Source organism: Rhagoletis pomonella, unplaced genomic scaffold, assembly GCF_013731165.1.
Source record: "Rhagoletis pomonella isolate Grant_MI unplaced genomic scaffold, Rhpom_1.0 Rhpom_scaffold_00007, whole genome shotgun sequence".
Classification (NCBI taxonomy): Eukaryota; Metazoa; Arthropoda; class Insecta; order Diptera; family Tephritidae; genus Rhagoletis; species Rhagoletis pomonella.
This window is the reverse complement of record NW_023458561.1, coordinates 3,025,733-3,032,500: the sequence shown is the minus strand read 5'-3', so window position 1 is coordinate 3,032,500 and position 6,768 is coordinate 3,025,733.

Here is a 6,768-nt window from a genome sequence, read left to right as displayed (position 1 = left end):
AAACATATTTCCAACAGTCATATTTCCTAGACCTCTTTAATTCGATAACTTGTATTGTAATAGGTCATTCATTTTACCTTTAAATTGAGTTGAATTTTCAAACAGGTGGCACCCCTCCTCAAACATATTTTCGGCTGTAAGCCTTCTTAAACCCCTTTAGTTTGACACCCCCACGGCAATATTTCATTTCCTTTATCCATTTAACTTAGTTAAATTTTTCAAATAGGTGGCAACCATCCTCAAAAGTATTCCAGCAGATATCTTTCTTAACCCTATTTAATTTTAAACCCACATTGCAATATTTCATTTATTTTATCAATTTAACTGAGTTAAAATTTTCAAATAGGTGGCAACCGTCCTCAAAAATTTCTCCAGCAGTTATCTTTCTTAAACCTCTTTAATCTGATACCCATATTGTAATATTTCATTTATTTTATCAATATTACCGGATTTAAAAATTTTCAAACGGGTGGCAGCTGTCCAAATTTTTGTAACATAATTCATCCTGGTATTATACCGAGCAATACAAAAAAAAATATTCAAATCAGTTCAGCGGTTCTCGAGTTTTGATGACCGTGACAAATGAACACATCATTTTCATATATATAGATATAGATTTCTAAATCAAGATTTCTCAAATGCCTTTAGTTTGGTACCGATATTGTAACATTTCATGTATTTTACCAATTTAATTGAGTTAAATTTTTAAACAGGTGGCAACCCTCCTCAAACATTTTTTCTACTGTAGGTCTTTTAAAAACTCTTTAGTTTGATACCCTCTCATTGCAATATTTCATTTGTTTAATCAATTTAACTGAGTTAAAATTTTCAAATAGGTGGCAAACCTCCTCAAAAGTATTTCCAAAAGTCTTCCTTCTTACACCTTTTTAAGTTGATACCTATGTATATCAATTGGGTTAAATTTTCAAACAGGTGGCAACCCTCTTCAACCATATTTTCGGCTGTAGGCCTTCTTAAAAAGTTAAAAGTTAAAGTTTGATACCAAAATTACCGTATTTCATTTATTTTAACAAAATAACTGAATTTAAATGTTTAAAGATGTGGCTCAAAAATATTTCTAGCAGTTATCTTTCTTAAACCTCTTAAATTTAATATCTATATTGTAATATATCATTTGGTTTATCAATTAAATTGTGCCAAATTTTTTAACAGGTGGCAATGCCTGTAAGCCTTCTTAAAACTCTTTAGTTTAATACCCGCATAGCAATATTTCATTTACTTTATCAATTTAACTGAGTTAAAATTTTAAAATGGGTGGCAACCCTCCCCAAAAATATTTCCAACAGTTATCTTTCTTAAAACTCTTTAATTTGATACCAATATTGTAATATTTAATTTATTTTATCAGCGTAATTTAGTTAAACTTTCAAACAGGTGGCAACCCTAATCACACATATTTTCGGTTGTAAGCCTTCTTTAAACTCTTTAATTTGATACCCACATTGCAATATTTCATTTACTTAATCAACTTAACTGAGTTAAAATTTTAAATTAGGTGGCAACCCTCCTCAAAAATATTTCCATCAGTCATTTTTCTCAAACCTCTTTAATTTGTTGCCCATATTGTAATAATTAATTTATTTTGTCAATATAATTGGGTTTAAAAATTTTCAAATAGGTGGCAATCCTCCAATTTTTTGCGATCTCATTGGTTCTGGTATTATACCGAACAATACAAAAAAAAAAAATATTCAAATCGGTTCAGCCGTTCTCGAGTTTTGACGACCGTGACATAAGAACACAACATTTTTATTAATATCGATATAAGTATGTTATTCATATATATTGTGGGTGCGTAAAAATAGACTTTGGCCAGTGGCGATAGCCATTTTTACACATTTTAAGTTTTTCGTCGTTTAAAATCCTGAATCACCCCTAAAAGGGGAATCACCAAGAACCTATGATTTTTTGGCATCGGGTGAAAACTTTTTTCCTTTCCAAACACCTGTCCAATTCAAACATTTGACTACCAAAAGGCAGATGGAAAGACAAATATCTTCGCCATTTTCGGGAAGTTTAGTCATATAGTAGCATATCATTCTTGCCAAACTTATTAATTTTATGATGAAATCTCCAAAAACGTAAATTTTGAATTACATTTCTATTAGCATTGGCCGAAAATCCGCTTTTTTAGAATTTTGATTGGTAATAGGAAAAATATGGTTCATAATGCTCTAAAAACAATCTGTGTGAAAGATGTCCATCAAAGTTCAAGTGCTAAAAACATTTTAGTAAATAAATATATTAATTAACGTATTTATAAATTTTTATTTTTTGAGCACACCTACGTTTATGCGTAGGCCAGTTCACGAAAAAATTTCATGAATTTGAGTAGAAAGTGAGTGTATGAACATCATTTCATGATCTCAATTATACACGAAATGGTGTGTATACTCTGAATTTCTACTCAAATTTATGAAATGACTTCGTGAATTGGCATACGCTTAAACGTAGTAACAGGGGATACTTCGTTTTGTCCTCCTTCACCACCAGATCCATTCTCTTTGCTTCTCTATCTAATCCCGAAAAAGCAGACGGCCGTAGCCCTGGTTGTTACCGATAACGTAGATCTCTTCGGCCAGCAAATGTATACTCTTGTTAAGTTTTGTGCCTGAGCGGTTCAGTTTTGCGACTATTATTATCTTCTTTAACACCAGATTAAAGAAATCACATGAAAGGTATTAAAGGGCTCGGAGAGGTCCATCCCAATTCTGACGGAGCTGATGGTATTGCTCATCGCCATTTTACACAGCCGTATTAGTTTCGCGAGGATACCAATTCAGACATCGCGGCATAAAGACAACTTTTTTCGGGGTGTCGAAACCGGCAAATAGACGGTGTGTGTCGATACTATTCTCGCGTGTCTTTTCCAAGATTTGGTGTATTGTGAATACCTGGTCTATGTTGGATTTTCTAGGTCTAAGTTCCAATTAATTCATTGACGGTAGGCTTGAGCCTTTCACACAATACACTCGCTAAGACCTTGTTACCTATGCGTATGGCTTGTAGATTGGGCAGAGCACACTTAAATTCCAGTCATCGGGCATGCGTTCATCTTACCTGTTCTACATAAGAGTTGATGCATGCACCTTATCAGCTCCTCGCCGTCGTACATGAATAGCTCGGCTGGCATGCCGTCAGCTTCAAAAACTTCGTTGTTTTTCAGCTTCGTAATCGCTATTCGTACCTCTTCATAGTGATGCGGTGGGACATCGACTCCATCGTCATCGACTGGGGGTCCAGTTCGTCTTCTCCACTACTTTCAGTGCTGCTGCCATTCAATAGGGTGGAAAAGTGTACCATAATTTTAAGTACATCTAGTTTAGTGGGCGTTTCGGGACGCCTATCTATCTAACAAGCATTAAAAACCTAACAATTAATTTTACTTTGAAGTAAATACATTTTGTTGACGTTGAGTTGGAACTTTGAGGTCAAAAATTATAGCGGCGACAGTTAGGGCTGGTTTTAACTATGTCACATTCAATGGCATTTGCGGTCAAATGAGCGAAAACACATTGTCAAATGGAACCAAAAAACGGTTTATCGATTGATTTAGATCGGTGAAGTTATGGGAAAAGGAGCAGTATATGTGTCAAAATATGTTGACAAAATGGAAATTGTTAGGTATAAAGAGAATTTTGTGTGCAACAATAATATACATAACATAGAACATCTAACAATGTTTACAAGAATTTCTCTACAAATAAACATGGCAGTATGAAGATAAAAATTACTAATATTTATTCGAAGTCCTTCCAAAAGAGGATATTTATATTTCACTAGAAAAAACTTAATAGGTTCTATTAATGCAAACAAGCAAAATTATTAAAAATTTTAATGCATACAAATTTTGCATTAGCATTAGTTTGGATAATTAACTCTCATGCTGACACCCGGTTCTGGCCAGACCATATTGATTTTTTACCTTCCTTTTATTAGCTCGGGATGTAACTATGTAATATAGATGCAGCGATTTCTATTCTCAAGTTATCAGGTATGTATGTACGAAATTATAATAGGGAGGTTTAAGTTTTTTAAACTATAATTTTATTAAAACAAAATTTCGGTAAGAAAATGATTTTGGATCGGGTTAATATTCCCTGATACCCGCTCAGGTGACTACTTCTATAGAAGTTAAACACTAAAAATAAGAAGAAATTTTAAAAAAGTCATCATATCAGGGTAAAACATGTTATGACCCCGCATACGATACACCCATGTCCTCGTTTTTTTTTTTACTGAAATTAATGCTGAAATAAATGCATTCGAAATTGATGAGGACGATAATGATAATGATGAAGAAATCATTGATCAAGGGAATGTGGTTCGATCAGAAGACACCTTTCAGCACAGTTTTTCATGCAAAAGATGGAACGAAATGGGCAAAAGAGGATCCACCAAGTGGTCGGATCCATGCTCATAACATACTTCGACAAGTTATGTAAATGTGGTCCAGCTGATAAGAATTCCACACCAATTGAAGTGTTCCGCAAATATTTTACTGATGAAATGAGATTTATTATATTGCGTGAAACTAATCGCAAAGCAAAATCTGTATATGGGTGTTTCCATGAAAATGTCAACCAGGACTGAAAAAATAAAAACAACTGAAAAGACGAATTAATAAGAGAAAAATACTCGAATTTTTATATTATAGAAGTATTTCAGCTTATTGGAATTTTAAAACTCAAAAATGGAAGAGTAAAACTGAATGTCTCTTCGACTCAGTTTTCTCTAATGAAATGAACTATTTTCTCTTTCCTATTAACTAAATTAAGAGATTTGAATAATTACAATTACATCTTAAAATCAAACTTGCAATAACAACTAACTATAAAAATGAGAAAAAGGAGAAGTTAGAGATCGAATAACGGTAATTTTTTGATTTGCTTCTGATAGTATTCCAATGTCGCGTACGTTATGCAAAAACATTGTTTGTCTATGTCATTTGTATATTGGCAGTCGCAGGTAATGCAGATTACAATTCTTAAGCGAGAATTCTTCTAGTTAAAGATATACAGTAAAATTTTCTTTCCAACCGAAGTAAAAATATATTTTATTACCCTTTAAAGTTTGTCGCATACGTTATTGTAAGCACGAAAATTTCAATCAAATACATCAAAACCAATGTTAATTGCAAATTTTCCATTTAAGTTATTTAGAATAGTTGTAAAACAATGAAACGGTGGCGAGAAGAGTTCTCAATAAATACATTTTATTACTTACGAGAAAAATTGTCGCGTACGTTATGTCGCGTACGTTATTGTTTTTTTTTTAATATAAACCTAGCCAGAGATAATTTCTCCTAAAATATGAAAGGATTGTAAAGGTACATTATTTAGCTTAGTTTAGGAATTTTTAAAGAAAAGAAAAACTCCCATGATTCACAGACTTTCACATATATGCGTGTTTCCATGAAAATGTAAACCGAAAATGCAAGCAAATGAATTCAAACGGCTTTATAACTTTAAATTTCGTATTCAGATGGCGGAAAAAGGTTTTGAAAACGCGAAACGGTGGAGAGAAGAACTGAAAAAATTTAATTTAGTATGTGTTACTAGTAAAAATATTGTATGGGGGAAAAATCTGTCGCGTACGTTATGTCGCGTACGTTATTATATTTTTTTTTAATAAAAACTAACCAGAAATAATTTCTATCAAAAAATGGAAGGATTGTAAAGGTACATTATTTAGCTTAGTTTAGGAATTTTTAAAGAAAAGAAAAACTCTCATGATTCGCAGACTTTCGCATATATGTATATGTGGCTTAAAACCACTTCTTTTTTTGTCGCGTACGTTATCACCTGGTTTTGAACGGATATTTTCTACATCAAAGTTTCGAGGCTGCTTACTCTTTTCTCAAACATAGTACCCTTTGGTTGCAACATAACCGTAATCTTTTTTTTCTGTAACTTCTATTTTTGATAGATTTACGTTACTCTATAAGCGTACGAATGTCGCGTACGGCTGTATGGAAACACCCATATGAAGAATTCAACCGCAAAAACCCAACGAAAAGTCAAAAAGTCTGAAAGGATGTTACAGCTGTTGATTTATAGAAGCGTATACCGGTTTACTGATTATGGCAGGTGTTACTGGGAATAATTACCAACATACAAGTCTCCTCTGAAAAACAAATAATCTACCTATTTTTAGAGCAACTATGTTTCTCAAGCGTTTTATCCGATTTGATAATGCCAACACGCTTGAATACAGATTATTAACAGATCGAGCAGCACCAGGGAGCGACATTTGCTTGGTTTTGAAACAAAACTTGACTCGCAATTATAGACCGCATGAATGTATAACCATTGATGAACAATTGTACCCTTACCGTGGCAGAGCAAAAAGGATCCAATAATAATAATAATAATAGATTGGCGCTTACACATATGTTAGTGTTTGGCCGAGCTTCTCCTCCGATTTGTGGCGTGCGCCTTGATGTTGTCACACAAAGCGGAGGGACCTACAGTTTTACGCCGACTCCGAACGGCGATTGTATTTTTATGAGAAGCTGTTTTTCATGGCAGAATTACACTCGGAGGTTTGCCATTGCTTGTCGAGGGACGACCGCTGTTAAGAAAAAAACCTTTTTTTCTATATTTCTGCGAGGTTGCTTTCACCAGGGTTTGAACCCAGGTGCTGCGGAGTGGAAGCGCGCACTGCTTACCACTACACCACAGCGGCCGGACCCAATACAACCCTGACAAACCTGCAAAATACGGTTTAAAAATTTGGTGGGCATGC